This window comes from Neovison vison, chromosome 1, assembly GCF_020171115.1.
Source record: "Neovison vison isolate M4711 chromosome 1, ASM_NN_V1, whole genome shotgun sequence".
NCBI lineage: Eukaryota > Metazoa > Chordata > Mammalia > Carnivora > Mustelidae > Neogale > Neogale vison.
The window spans coordinates 207,086,166-207,102,129 of record NC_058091.1 but is presented as its reverse complement, the minus strand read 5'-3'; the positions used below and the strand labels follow the sequence as shown (position 1 = coordinate 207,102,129).

The 15,964-nt window shown below is 32.3% G+C and overlaps 1 long non-coding RNA gene across 1 annotated transcript; it reads right to left on the bottom strand.

Annotated features, from left to right (window-relative positions):
• Positions 1 to 2,604: 2,604 nt before the first annotated feature.
• LOC122901052 lies at positions 2,605 to 15,668 on the bottom strand. Its single transcript, XR_006383352.1, has 3 exons — positions 15,609 to 15,668; positions 13,857 to 13,887; positions 2,605 to 2,624 (listed from the first exon to the last, which is right to left on the bottom strand). It is a non-coding gene; the product is annotated as an uncharacterized LOC122901052 (long non-coding RNA).
• Between the last annotated feature and the right edge of the window lie 296 nt (positions 15,669 to 15,964).

The window sequence follows — 15,964 nt, the reverse complement described above, 5'->3', positions numbered from 1 at the left end:
GCAAAGAAACCTGGATTTGTAAATAATAAATGTGTTTGATAAAGAACTTAAAAAATAGGTGGAATTTATTCTGGAGGTATTTTTGTTTCTTCTTGCTGTTTTCAGTTAACCTATGAATATATAAGGAAATTATTCAGACCAAGCAAATAAAAGGATGCAACAGCACTGACTGATAGCAGCACAAAGGGAGAGCCTCAGTCAATAAATAGATCTGGTGGTGTCATCTCTGCTGGTACATTAGCCCAAATAAACTTCAGTACCACTTTAAGTACCAGAAAATTTCTAGAAATACACTTTAAAACACAAGACTCATGAGAAGTTACACTTGCTACACCGTAAAGCAGTTCACTTGAAATACCATTGTCTATAACTCTAATGTCTTGTATTTGTAAGTTTCAAGTATTTTATATATATTTTCTAGTCTTTACAGACATATTTTTAAGAAAGAAAAGATCTATTCTTATCCATATAGCTACTTAAACAGTTGCGTCCTGAGTTAAAATTTGTTCTATTTTGCTGCCACCATGTTTTTTTATAAAACAGTTTGAAAGAATGGCAATACTCATGTTGCCATGCCAAACATACAAACATCTCTAGAGGTAAATCACCCCCACTCATTTATTTCATTAATGAAAGTAACCTATGTATGTTTACACAAGTAAAATATAAAGTCAGTGGCATATAGATATTTTATTTCTGTAATTCAGTGAGGTTTAATGAATACATCAGCAGCAACCTAATTAAGATGAAAAACATTTCCATCATTCCAGAGAACTCCATCATGTTCACTTCATTTAGTGCCCAGTCCCCCTAGGAAATCAATGTTACAATTTCCATCACCAGAAATCAGCTTTAAGATTTGTTTTAAAACTTAATATAAATGAAATCACATATTGTAATACTAATATGTGCCTGATTTCTCTTAGAAAACTTAAGAGTTTTTGACATTCCTCATTGCTTTTGCATATTTTGGTTGGTTTCTTTTAAAATGCTGAATAAGATAGGATTCCACCATATAAATCTAGAAAACTTTATCTTCCCATTCTTTAGTTGATGGACATTTGGATTGTTTCTACTTGGAGGTTATTAAAACACACCCACAAAGCATATTCATTTATAATTTTATTCATTCTACTTGACTTTTTTACTCTCTTCTGCTTTTTAAGTCAGAAATGAAGAATATTTAATTTTTTAAATAGAAACACACAAAAAATTCTCCTTAACATTATTTTCACTACCTCTCACAAAATGTAATATTTTATTTTGTCATTATTATTCAGTTGAAAAGATAATGTCCCTTGTGATATCTATTTTAACCTAAGGAATATTTAGATATGCATTGCTTAATTTTCAAGTACATGAATACTTACTCTTTGTTAATAATTACTAATTTTCTTTTATTTAGTAAGTATGTACTGTAATACAGAATTTTTTTGAAATTTAATGAGACCACTTTTATGGCCTACCTGGTTACATTTGTTGAAAATTCCACGTTTGCCTTAAAAATGTACATTTTGTTGTTGTTGGGTGATGTGTTCTAAAAATATCATAGGACACTCGTGATGAGCACCAGGTGTTGTATGAAGTGTTGAATCACTATATTTTGTACTGAAAACTAATATTATATTCTATGTTAACTAGCTGTAATTTAAATAAAAACTTTTAAAAAGGGCATTTGTTTTCAGTGTTTTTTTGAAACCATCTAATTCCTTACTGATTGTTATGACGGTTCTACATAGCTACTTGCTGTATGCATGGTTTACATTAAAATAATTTCTATAATTTGGAACTATGCACATTATGTTTCTTTTTCTTTTTTATGTTTTGCTGTATGCATTTTTCCTACTTTGATACTGAGTACCACCTGTTTCATTTCTGATATTGGTTAGTTGTATTCTCTCTTTTTCCTGATAAGTATGTCTAAATGTTCATAATAGTCTTAAAGATACTATTATTCTGTTCACTAATTTTCTTTATTTTCTCTTTTCACAGATTTCTGCTTTAATATTTTTTCTACTTTCTACTTAATTATTTTTTCTAATTTCGGTTCCATTTATTTATTTAGCTTTAAAAAAAAAGTATTTTTTTCTTGAAGATTTTTTTTTTCAATTTATTTATTTTCAGAAAAACAGTATTCATTATTTTTTCACCACACCCAGTGCTCCATGCAAGCCGTGCCCTCTATAATACCCACCACCTGGTACCCCAACCTCCCATCCCCCCGCCACTTCAAACCCCTCAGATTGTTTTTCAGAGTCCATAGTCTCTCATGGTTCACCTCCCCTTCCAATTTACCCAAATTCCCTACTCCTCTCTAATGCCCCTTGTCCTCCATGCTATTTGTTATGCTCCACAAATAAGTGAAACCATATGATAATTGACTCTCTCTGCTTGACTTATTTCACTCAGCATAATCTCTTCCAGTCCCGTCCATGTTGCTTCAAAAGTTGGGTATTCATCCTCTCTGATGGAGGCATAATACTCCATAGTGTATATGGACCACATCTTCCTTATCCATTCATCCGTTGAAGGGCATCTTGGATCTTTCCGTAGTTTGGCGACTGTGGCCATTGCTGCTATAAACATTGGGGTACAGATGGCCCTTCTTTTCACGACATCTGTATCTTTGGGGTAAATACCCAGGAGTGTAAAAAAAAAAAAGTATTTTTAAAGCAGCTTTCGGTTTAGAGCAAAACTCAGAGAAAAATGCAGAGATTTCCCATATAAACATTCATAGCCTCCTCAAGTATCAACATACCCAGCCAGACTGGTACATCTGCTGCAACTGGTGAATTCACAATTGACACATCATAATCAATCAAAGTCCATAGTTTACATAAGAGTTTACTCTTCGTGTTGTAAATCCTATCAATTTGGACAAATGTATAACATGTATCCACTATATGGTATCATAAGGAATAGTTTCACTACCCTAAAAATCCTGTTTTATTTTTGCTATCCAACCCTTTATTTCCCCCAACACTTGGTAACCACTGACTTTTTTTTTAAAGAGTCTGCATATTTTACCTTTTCCAGAATGTCAAACAGTTTAAATCACAGACTATGTAGCCTTTTCAATATTGTCTTCCTCCACTAAGTAATATGTTAAGTTGTGTCCATGTCTTTGCATGGCTTGATAATTCTTCTTTTTTGCTGAATAATATTCTATTGTTTTGATGAACCACAGTTTAATAATCCATTCACCTACTGCAGAACATTTTAGTTGCTTCCAAGTTTTTGCAATTATGAATAAAGATGCTATAAACATTTGTGTGCAGCTTTCTGTGTGGACTTAAGTTTCAACTCCCCTGGGTAAATACAAAGAAGTAAAATTGTTGGGTTACATGGTATGAGTATGTTTCATTTTGTAAGAGACCACCAAATTATCTTCAAAATTAGCTATACCACTCTGCATTCCCACTAGCAATGAATGAGAACCCTGTCGTTCAATACTGTTGGCAGCATTTAATGTTGTCAGTTTTCTATTTTCACCATTCTAAGAGGTATGTAGTGGAGGTATATCTCTTTGTTGTTTGAATTTGTATTTCCCTGAAGACATATGATACGGAACATCTTTTCACATGTTTACCTGTCATCTGTGTATCTTCTTTGGTGAGGTTTCTCCTAGGGGCTTTGGTCCATTTTTTAATCGGGCTGTTTGTTTCCCCATTGTTGAATTTTACGACTTCTTTGTGTATTTTTACTAACAATTCTATATCAGATAGATCTTTTGCAATTATCTTCTTTCAATCTACAGGTTGCCTTTATTCTCTTGATATTATCTTTTGCAGAAGTTTTAATTTTAATGAAGTCTAGCTTATCCATTCTTTGTTTCATAGTTTGTGACTTCAGTGTCCGATCTAAAAATTCATTATCTAACCCAATGTTACCTAAGTTTTCTAACTTCCATGAGTTTTTATAGTTTTGTGTTCTACATTTAGATCTATGATCCGTTTTTGTTTTTGTTTTTTTAAGATTTTATTTTTAAGTAATCTCTATTCCCAACCTGGGACTCAACCCCACAACTCCTTGATCAAGAGTTGCATGCTCCAATGACCATGCCAGCCAGGCACCCCAGGTCCACAATCCATTTTGAGTTAATTTCTGTTAAGTGTGTGAGGTCTGTGTCTAGATTTGTTGTTGTTGTTGTTTTTAAACATATTTATGTTCAGTTTTTCCATCACCAGGTTTGAAAAGACTATCTGCTTCATTATATTGCCTTTGCAACTTTTTCAAAGATCAGTAGACTCTCTTCATGGGAGTTTTATTTATGAGCTCTCCGTCCTGTTCAATCGATCTGCCTATTCTTTCACCAACACCAGATCATCTTTATTAGTGTAGCTTTATAGTAAATTCTGAAGTTGGATAGTGTCAGTCATCCAACTTTGTTCTTCTCCCTCAACATTATATTGGCTATTCTGTCTTTGACTCTCCCCATACACTTTAGAATCAGTTTCTCAATATTTACAAAGCAATTTGCTGGGATTCTAATTGAGACTGGATTGACTCTATACATTGATTTGGAAAGGATTGGCATCTTGAAAATATTGGTTCTTCCCATCAATGAGCATGGACTATCTCTCCATTTACTTAGTTCTTCCTTGATGTTTTTTGATTGATCTTTGTAAGTCTTCTCAGATACATCAGGTATATATTTTGTTAGATTTATATAGTATTTCATTTTGGGGAGTGCTGATATACATGGTATTGTGTTTTTATTTCTAATTATACTTGTACATTGCTAATATATATTAAAAAGCGAGGCTTCTTTATTATTATTATTATTATTATTATTTTGTATATCAACCCTATATCCTGAGACATTGCTGCAATTGCTTATTAGTTCCAGGAAGTTTTTTAACATTCATTATTTTAGATTTTTGAGATAGACAGTCATGCCATCTGTGAACAAAGCAGGTTTATCACTTCCTTCCCAACCTGTCTACTTTTATCTCCTAGCCTTGCTTTATTGTATTAGAAAGTATTCTGAGTAAAGTGTTGAGAAAGGAAATTCTTTCCTTATGCCTGCTCTTGGTGAGAAATGTATGTTAGCTATAGGTTTTGGTAGATAGTCTTTATCAAATTGGGGAAGTTCCACTCTATTTCTAGCTGACCTAGATTTTTTTAAGATAAATGGGTATTAGATTTTATAAAATGCTTTTTCTGCATTTACTGATATGATCATAAGATTTTTCTTTTTTACCTAGTCCACTGATGTGACAGATCACATCCATTAATTTTCCCAAATGTTGAATCAGCTTTGCATACCTGGAATAAATCCTCCTTAATCGTGGTGTATAATTTTTTCATAAATTCAATTTGGATTCAATTTGATAATGCTTGGTTCAGGATTTTTTTATCTTTTTTCATGAGATATTGGTCTATAGTTTTTCTTATAGTGTTTTGTCTGATTTTTCTATGAAGCTAATGCTGGTCTCATATATTGAGTTAGGGGGTATTCCTTCTGGTTATAACCTTTGAAAAAAGATTGCAGAGAACAGGTATAAATTCTTCCTTAAATATTTGATAGAATTCACCAATGACTGCCTCTGGGCCTGGTGCTTTCTGATCTAGAAGGGCATTAGTCATTAACTCAATTTATTTAATAGATACAAGCTATTTAGATCATCTATTTCTTCTTGTCTGAGTTTGGTAGAATATGTATTTCAGGGAATTAGTCCATTTCATCTAGGTTATCAAATAGTGGGAACAGAGTAGTTCATTGTATACCTTTATTATGCATTTCACATCCTTGGGATTAACAGTGATGTCCTCTCTTTTATTTCTGTTACTAGTTATTTGTGTTCTTTTTTCCTTAGTCTAAATAGATATTAATTTTTTTTTTTTAACAGCCAACTTTTGTTGATTTTCTCTATTGATTTTTGGTTTTCTATTTTACTGATTTCTGCTCTAATTCTTATTATTTCTGGGACACCTGGATGGATCAGTCAGTTAAGCATCTGCCTTTGGCTCAGGTCATGATCCCAGGGTCCTGGCATAGAGACCTGCATCGGGCTCCTTGCTAAGCAGTGAGCTGCTTCTCCCTCTGCCTGCTGCTCATCCTGCATGTGCACACTCTCTCTCTGATGAATCAACAAACCTTTAAAAAAAAACCCAATTCTTAGTATTTCTTTTCTTCTTTGAATTCAATCGTTCTTCTTTTCCTAGCTTCTTAAGGTAAAATCTTTGATAATTAGTTTTTTATCGTTCTTCTTGAATATCCATGTACGATGCTTTAAATTTCCCTCTAAGCACTGCTTTTGCTGCATTCCACACATTTTGGAAAGCTGTGCTTTCATTTTCAATGTAGTTTTCGGTCTCTTTTCAGAGTTCTTCTTTAACCCTTTTGTTTTTTAGAAATTTGTCATGTAATCACCGTGTATTGAGGATTTTTCGAGCCGTTATTGATTGCTGGTTTAATTACATTGTGATTGAGAGCAGACATTGTATCTGCCAGAATGTGGTATATCTTGGTGTATGTTCTTGTGAACTTAAGAATTCACTCTTTTCTTATTAAATAATACCCCTTTCCCTGATAATTTTCTCTGCTTTGAAATTTGCTCTGTTTAAAATTCATATAGTTGGGGTGCCTGGCTGGCTTAGTTGCTAGAGCTTATGACTCTTGATCTCAGGTTTTTTGTTTTTTTTTTTAAAGATTTTATTTATTTATTTGACAGACAGAGATCACAAGTAGGCAGAGAGGCAGGCAGAGAGAGAGGGAGGAAGCAGGCTCCCTGCTGAGTAGAGAGCCCGATGTGGGGCTCGATCCCAGGACCCTGAGATCATGACCTGAGCCGAAGGCAGAGGCTTTAACCCACTGAGCCACCCAGGCGCCCCTGATCTCAGGTTTTTAAGTTCAAGCTCCACACTGAACAAAGAGATTAATTAAAAATAAAATCGTAAAAAAAGAAAAAAAAAGCATATAGTTGCTCTTTTGATTTGTGTTAGCATGATACACCTTTCTCCATTCATTTGCTTTAAACTTATCTGTGTTTTAATACTTAAAGTGGGTTTCTTATAGACAAAATAGACTTTCATGTTGTTTTTTTATTCACTCTGACAGTCCCTGCCTTTTACTCGGTGACTTGGTGCATTTAGATCAATGATGTTCAAAGTGATATTGTATATTTGGAGTAGTATCTATTTATTGTCTTCTCTTTGCTGCTCATGTCCTTTGTTCCTATTTTTTTCTCACACCATTTTTCTGCCTTTTGTGGTCTTAACCGAGCATTTTATATGATTCTACTTTCTCTTCCCTCTTAGCATATCAGTTATTATTTTTTTTAACTTTTTTAGTGGTTGCTCTAGTTTGCTATATGCACTTATGATGAACCCAAGCCGTCTTTCACATAACGCTATACTACTTCATGGATAGTGTGTATACCCTACAATAACCAAATACCTCTAATTCTTCTCTCCTACCTCTTTGTTTCTAGTATTCATTTCACTTATATATAATTGTTCAAACACATAAATATATAAGTATACGTAATTGATTTTACTGTTGCTATTGTTACTTTGAACAAATTACTTATTAGGTCAATTAATTTTTATTTTATTTCCACTTATTCCTTTGTCAGTGCTCTTCTTTCATGTCAATTCAAATCTGACCCATATTAATTTCCTTCTCTCTAAATAACTTCCTTTAACATTTCTTGCAAGGCAGGTCTATTGGCAACAAACTCCTTCAATTTTTATCTGAAAATCTTCCCATCTCTTCATTTTTGAAGCATAATTTCAGAGTACACAATTCTGGGTTGGCAATTTTTTTTTAAGATTTTATTTATTTATTTGACAGACAGAGATCACAAGTAGGCAGAGAGGCAGGCAGAGAGAGAGGAGGAAGCAGGATCCCCACAGAGCAGAGAGCCCGATGTGGGGCTCGATGCCAGGACGCTGGGATCATGACCTGAGCCGAAGGCAGAGGCTTTAACCCACTGAGCCACCCAGGCGCCCCTGGGTTGGCAATTTTTTTTTCGTCATCTACTTTATCTATTAGAGCTCTCACCATGTCAATCATAGTTGTTTTAAACTCTCTGTCTGATAATTCCAACACCCCTGCCATGTCTAGTTTTGATTCTTGCTCAGTCTCTTTAAACTATTTTATTTTTATTCTTTTGTCTATTAGTAATTTTTTTTAATTGATAGCAAGACATGATGTACTGGTTAAAAGAAACTAGTAAAAACTGGCCTTTAGTAATGTAATGAAAAGTTTGGATGGGAAGGTTAGTTATGTTATAATTCTATAATTAGGTTTCAGTCTTTTAGTTAGTCTATGCCTCTGGACTATCAGTTTTATAGGTGTTTCTAAGACTCTTCACCCCCCTTTCCACCTTAGATGATACTGAATTGCTAGAGTGGATTGGAGTTGGATGTTTCCCTTCTTTCAGATGAATTAGGCTTTGATGAAACTCTAGGAGATTAGTATCTGGTTAACTAGTTTCTCCTGAGGAAAATTCTTATTAAGAAGAGCAGAGTGCTTTGGCTTATTTTAAAAGGACTCCCTTCCCTTCCTATGATGTACACAGGACGTTATTTTTTTCCAACATAGGCATATCTTATATTATTATGCTTCACTGTATTGTACTTCACAGATACTGCATTTTTTTCCAAATTGAAGATTAGTAGTAACCCAGTGTCAAGACAACCTATCAGTGCCATTTGTCCAACAACATCATCTTATTTTGTGTCTCTGTGTCACAATTTCATAATTCACACAAATATAAAGCTTTTTCTTTATTATTATATTTGTTATGGTTATTTGCAATCAGTGATTACAATTTGCTGAAAGCTCAGACAGCATTTTTAACAAAATATTTTTAAAGTATGTATTTTTTTAGTTACAAAGCTATTGAATACTTAATATAGCACAGTGTAAACACACATTTTATATGAAGTAGGAAACCAGAAAACTCACTTGACTTTGTTTTTATATGGTATTTACTTCATTTCAGTGGTCTTCAGCTGAACTGCAGAGCAGTATCTCTGAGGTATACCAGTATTTATTGTGGCAAACTGGTTGAGCTCTTGGAGGTAAAAGTTACAAAGCATGAGGCCCCTCTATGATTGGGTCCCCCAGGAATCTTTTAACTCTCAGAAATGCCCACACAGAGCCCCAGCAATTGTTGATTACAGTTCAGGTTTCCCACAGGTCACTAGTTCCTGCAGATGCTATTGCTCCAGAATGTTGTGATGCTAGGTATTCACTTGTCTGTTTCTCCAGTATAGGGGAACAGGGGCTTCCCTGTGATTTCATTTCTCTTAAGAATCTAAGATTTGTTCACTTTTCAATTTGTTGAACATTTTACTTGTAAGAAGAATTTACTTGTAAGAAGCAACTACATGCTGAACTAGAAAACCTGTCCCTTAGTTTCTTAAAGTGGGCAGTGAAGTTCAAGTCATTTATTTGAAATCTTTCTTTTTTTCTATTACATGTCCTTAATGTTATATGCTTAAATCTTAAGTACTGCTTTAGCTAAATTCCACAGTTTCAAACTATTTTGTTTCTATATGGTTTCAATTTTACCTATTTCTAATTTTTCTTTTGATTTCTTTTAATACATGAGTTATTTGGAGTGTTTCTACTTCTCAAATATTTTGGCATTTTTCAGATATTTCTGCATTACTAATTTCCAATTTAACTTCATTGCACTCAGGTTACATTATGTATGAATGACTTGAATTCTCCTAAATTGCTTTATATTCCAGAACATTGTTCTACCTTGGAAAATGTTCTATATGCTTTCCATAGAATATATATTCTGTTGCTATTGAGTGTACTGTTCTATAAATATCAGTTAAATCAAAGTATTTGTTTTATTCAAGTTTTCTATAACCTCAGTATGAGAGATAGTTGAAATCCCTGGCTCAGGTATAATTAGTTTATTTCTCTTTACAGGTTTATCCGATATTGCTATATTTATTAGTATATTGTAAATGTGCTATGACACAGAAAAAAATTTAGTATTCTTCTGTTATACTGAAGAACTGGCAAGTTTGTCATTAAAAATCATTCCATGATGGCATTTTTTACTATGAAAATTAATTTGCCCGATATTAATACAGCCACTCCTACTTGTCATTAGAATCAGCATGGTATATTTTTCATTGCTTTTATCCCTATTCTATTTCTATATTTATATTTAAAGTGTTTTTATGGTAAGCAGCATATAATTGGGCCTTATTTTTATAAACACTCTGATAATCGCTGCTTATTTACACTTACGTGAGTACAAGTATGATTGGGTTTACTGTCTAGGTGTTTTTTATTTGTCCCTTTTTCCTTATCACCTTTTCTCCTTCCTTTATATTAATTGAGTATTTTTATGTTTCCACTTTCTTTCTTTCATTAGCTTATTGTCTGTGGTAGGCACAAATCTTAGATGACACCCAATGAACTATGCTCTTATATGACACTCCTTCTTCTTCCACCCCTTTAGTGTACACCAGACTTGTGACTATGTTACTCCTATGATTATAATACATTATAAAGAACATGTGAAAGAACTCTACCTTTGTAGTTAAAGTTCTGCTAAACAGCTGACTGAGTTAATCAAAGGGAACTCCTCCTGAGCAAATGTACTCTTTTTAAAAGATGGTCTAGAGGACAGAGAAAAGTTCTGCTAGCTTTGAAAAAGAACTTGCCATGAGTTTAACAGTTGCAAGGAAATTTATTCTTATAACCACCACATGATCTTCAAAGAGGACCTTGGGCCTCAGATGAGAATCTAGTCCTGGATTACACCTTGAATACAGCTTTGTGGAACTCTGTATAGAGGACCCAGGAAAAACATGCCTGACTCCTAACCCAAGGAAGTTTGATTATAGAGTTAGATAATAGGTACATATTATTTAAAGATACTAGATTTGGGGTAATTTGTTATGCAGCAAACAAAAACTAATATAATATCAGATTATAAATCATTTTGGTATTTAAGGTTTAGTTTAAGGTTTATAGTGTACATTTTTCATTTATCACCATTAACCAATAAATATCATTTCAAGTTCTATTTATTAAGAAATAATACATTCGAAGAAAGAGCATTATTAACAGTATATTGTAGACTTCTTCCTTTCTGACCTGTGTGTTATTGCTGTCACACATTTTATCTCTACACATTCCCCCATGGTACAGTTTCATTGTTCCTGTTTTAGATAGTAAATTATCATTTAAAGAGGTTTAAATGATAATTTAAAAAATCTTTGCACTTATCCATGAGGTTGTTTTTGGTGTTCATCATTCTTTGGTTTCAAACCAGATTTCTATCTGGTACCATGTTCCTTCTACTTTAAGAACTTCTTTTAACATTCACTGTAGTGCAGTTTTGCTGGGGTGATATATTCTTTTAACTCTGTGTGTCTGAAAAATATCTTTATTTCACTTTCATTTTTGAAATCTATTTTTTTCTGAATAAAGAATTCTAGGCAGAAAGATTTTTTTTCCCTTACTACTTCAAAATTATTTTTCACTGTGTTTTTGCTTGTATTGTTTCTACTGAGTGATGTGTTCTCATTCTTTTCCTGTGTGTAACATGTCTTTTTCTCTGGATGCATTTACAATTTTCTACTTTTTACTGTTGTTGAATAATCTTAGTATGATGTGCTTTGGTGTGGTTTTCTTTATGCTTCTTGTGCCTGGGCTTGTTTACCTTCTTGGGCATATACATTCACAATGTTCATCAAATTTGAAAAAAAAATATTAGGTCCTATTTCTTCAATGTTTTATCTATGCACCTCCCCTTTTCTTTTTTCCTTCAGGATTCCAATGGCATCTGACTTTATCTCCCAGTTCATTAATGCTTTATTCATTTTTTTCCCCTGTGTGCTTTATTTTGTGTAACTATTACTTTTGTCTCCAAATTCACTAACGTTTCATTCGGCAGTGTTTAATCTGTTAATCCCATCCAGTGTATTTTTCATTTCAGTCACTGCAGTTTCTATCTCTAGAAGTTCAGTTTGGTTTTATATCTTTCACGTCTCTATCCCACATGTTCATTCTCTCCTCCACTTTCTTGGACATATGGCTACAGTTATTATACATCTTTTAATATCTTATTTTCTAATTCTATAATCTATTACATCTGTGTGTCAATTTTGTTTGTTGGATTTTTTCATTATTAATTGCTTATATATTACTGCTTTTTTGCATGCCTGATAATTTTTTATTGGCTGCCCAATATTTTAAGTTTTATCTTTTTGAGTAGATGATATTTTGTATGCCTATAAATGCACAGACATATGCTGAAATAATCCATGTTTTTTTCTCCTATAAAGGAACATTATCTCTTTTCAAGAATAATTAAGCAAGAATAAAATATATTTGAGAGACTTAATCCCTTTGGTGTTTTTCCTGAAAGTGCCTATTGCTTTACAAAGGTAAAACCTAAACTTCTTGCAGTTAATTGCTTTGGGTTTGCACATCCCAGAAAATGGAACTAAAAGTAATTTAAATAAGAAAGGAATCTCTTATTTCATATAAAATAATATCAGAAGTTTTAAATTTTCAGCATTAGTTATTTCAACATCTCCACATCAACAATATCCAGATCTTTTCCACACTTTGTTCTCCACCTTAAATGAGTTGATGTTCTTTTTCATAAGCACCAAAATCACAACTCTATTTCCCTCCTTCCTCTGCACCTCCCAAGCCCATCAAGAAAAATTCTCAGTCTCTGGAGTTCCTGTAATTCTTGCCTATCTTGCCCTGCTTAAATGCAGTTAATCATCGCTCTCTGGTTCTCCTCCCCCACAACCCTATACTTCTGTTTTTCCATATATCAGACTTTATTCTATGCCAAACTTTATCTTCTCCACTCCACTTACACTCTTCAGCTCCAGCACTCTGTACACCTAACCATGATATGAAATGGCAACCAAATATATCTCCCCAAATCCCAAGACTTTATGGGCCCATAACAGGCCATGTCAAGCTTATAGTTCTTTCCTTTAGTACTGGGTTGCATAGAACAATACATTTCATAATCCAGGTGCCCAAGTAGCAATTAAATTCTTTGCTGATGACATCACTGAGTCCAGAAAATGTCCTTAGATCACATTAAGACAACTCTTTATGTGTTTTAATGATATATGATCAGTTAGACTGATTGCCTATATCAGTGGTTTAAGGCATTGAAATATTATTTTCCCCTATGACATATAACAGGTAACACACTCATTTGGAATATACGAAACAAGTGTTCCCTACATGTTTTACACGAATGAAGGAACTTGATGTTATCCTCCTCCTCTTAAATGAACAAGGAGACCAAAAGCGTAAGTGACAATTAGTAATTTTAACCGGATGTTGCAATGTATAAAATCATTTATACACTTTGATTTTTGACAATTTGATGGAAAAATATTTGTATCATTTCAAATGATACACCACATTGGGATGTGAAACAGCTAAATAATATATTTGGCTACTGGGCACTTAACAAGAAAGACTAGAAAATCATACTAATTTAAGAGATTATATAAAATTTAAATACATAAGTGAGAACTTATTACTTAGATAAACAAAATAATAGAACTGTTACAACTTTGTACTAATATAAACTTGAAACTAAATTTGTACAAAAAAAGTAACTGAGTACACAAATGGTGGATATATATGCTGATCTTTATGTTTTCTTTTAAATGGTAGCTATTTTTAAAATTTGGATTAAAAGATTGATTTTATTATATTACTATCTTTAATAATTACTCATATCACAAAGAGATATGTTTTAAAAACAAATTCAAAAACTAATTTAAAAATACTTGTATTCCTAGTCAATCAGCAAAAATAAAAATCCCAATATATTTTAAATTTCTCATAATTAACTTTTAGGAAATGATATGCTCTCCATACATACCATTGTTGCTGTATGTTCTTGTAAAATTCTTCTGAAAGATAAATAACTATCTTTACAATCTAACGCTTTTGAGAAAAATAGAAAGTTACATAGTGACTATGTGGTAGGTAAAAGTATAAATACAGGACTGGAACAGGGTCAATTTTTAACAGTCTTAGTAAAAGCAGTCAAAATAATATTCTATAACACTGAACATGAACTTTATCACATTTACAAATAATATTACTTAATACTGCAATTCAAGTTTATTTGTTTCTGCAGGCAAAGTTGATTAAATACCTTTATTTTGTTAATACCTTAATTTCTACATAACATATAAATATTGGTATGTTTTAAAGAAAATTATATATCTACAGATTTACTAAGTAAATTGAATGAAAAAAGTCATGTTAATACAGTGAGTATGATAACTTATGAACAATAAGAAACAAGTTGAAGCAGATATTTAATATAATTCTATCAAATATGAGAAGCAAATTGCCTAAGCATATACATATATATGCACATATGTACTCCATATATTAATAACATGAAATGAAACAATATGTGTTTTTGTGTTCAGAAATTAAGAAAAACTTATAAAAATTTGAACAATTTTAGGAAGTATTGTAAAAGCCAGTAAAATTAGAAAGATTAAATAAATGAAGTTAAGGAAATGTTTGACAATTTCTGAGCATAAAGGTATACTTCGTTAGATATGAAAATATGTTTTATGTTACTGAAAAATGTTCATATTTGAAAAAAATTACACTTATATTCTGTATAATTCAATATATTCTATGAAAACAATTATTTGTAAAACTAACACTTTAGAAACAACCAAGTTCCTATTTATAAATTACCTAAGTGTCTAATAGCATAGCAGTACAATGAATATTACATTTATTAAGATTTTTATTGAACATTCATTGGTTATATTTCAGATACTCTACCAAGCTTGGAAATGACACTGAACTCAACAATAAATAACCACATATTTGCTTTCATGGACTTTTGTTTCAAAAGAGCAAAGATAAACAAATAAAATATGAGACAGAAGTACTGTGACAAATTCTAACTATGCATTCTAAATTGTTAATATATATGTCACTGTAAAACAATGTGTTCATGCCCTAAATAAACTAAAAACAATGTAGATTGTCTCAGAGATTACAAGTATATAATATTGAATATAATAGATAGTGAATTTCATGTGATTTGAATTACTTTTATTTATTTCTTGTTATTTGAATGACTTTAGTGTTTATTAGGTTACTTTAAAAGAACTTGTTAAATTCACAATTAAAAAATAGAAACATGAAAAAAATAGAAACATGAATTATATCTAAGTGTTGAGATTGTAAATAGTATGTTAGATAATTAAATATTTTATTTAATTATCACTGGTGGCCTTATGACATTAAATTACCTAGATATGTATATTAACTGGGAATTTGACATAAGTGCCCTTTTGGGTGTACTGCTGCTCTATTAATATGTTATGATAGTCTTTTAATGAAACTCAAGGACATCTATTATCACTATTTAAATCATAGTACATACTTTCTGCTTTTGGCAACATAATGAAATCATACAATAAAATGCTTCCAGAAACTTTCAGAACTGGTAGCCCTTTAGGGTCTATCAGAGGCTAACTCAATACACTTAAATACTGTGTTCCTGGCAGCTGCCCTGTGACTACAACAGGGAAGATAGATACTGTCATTCCAGTCCTGCCTATCAATTTCACAGCACCCCCGGCCCTGAACATACCTGTCATGTCATGCTGGGGTCATGGACAAATCCAAAGCTCATGCTTCTGGTTTTGGTATAGCTCTAGAGAAGATTAAAAAACAACAACAACAAAAACAAAAACAAAAAAACTTGGATGTAAATTTGCTCTGTATATTTTTTTCAGCAAAAAGAAAGTATATTTTCTAAAACCATAAGTGAAAAAAAGAAAAAGTAGAAGAGAACATTTACTCTGCAGCTTAAGTAGGACAAAAACACAACTTATAAGAGTTAGAAGTCAGTAAATATATTGTAGTTCTTTTCCAAAGAGTTCAACTGAGATAATGGTTCTTTAGGAATGTGTAAGGAATGATAGTACTTAGGATTCTTAAAAACTG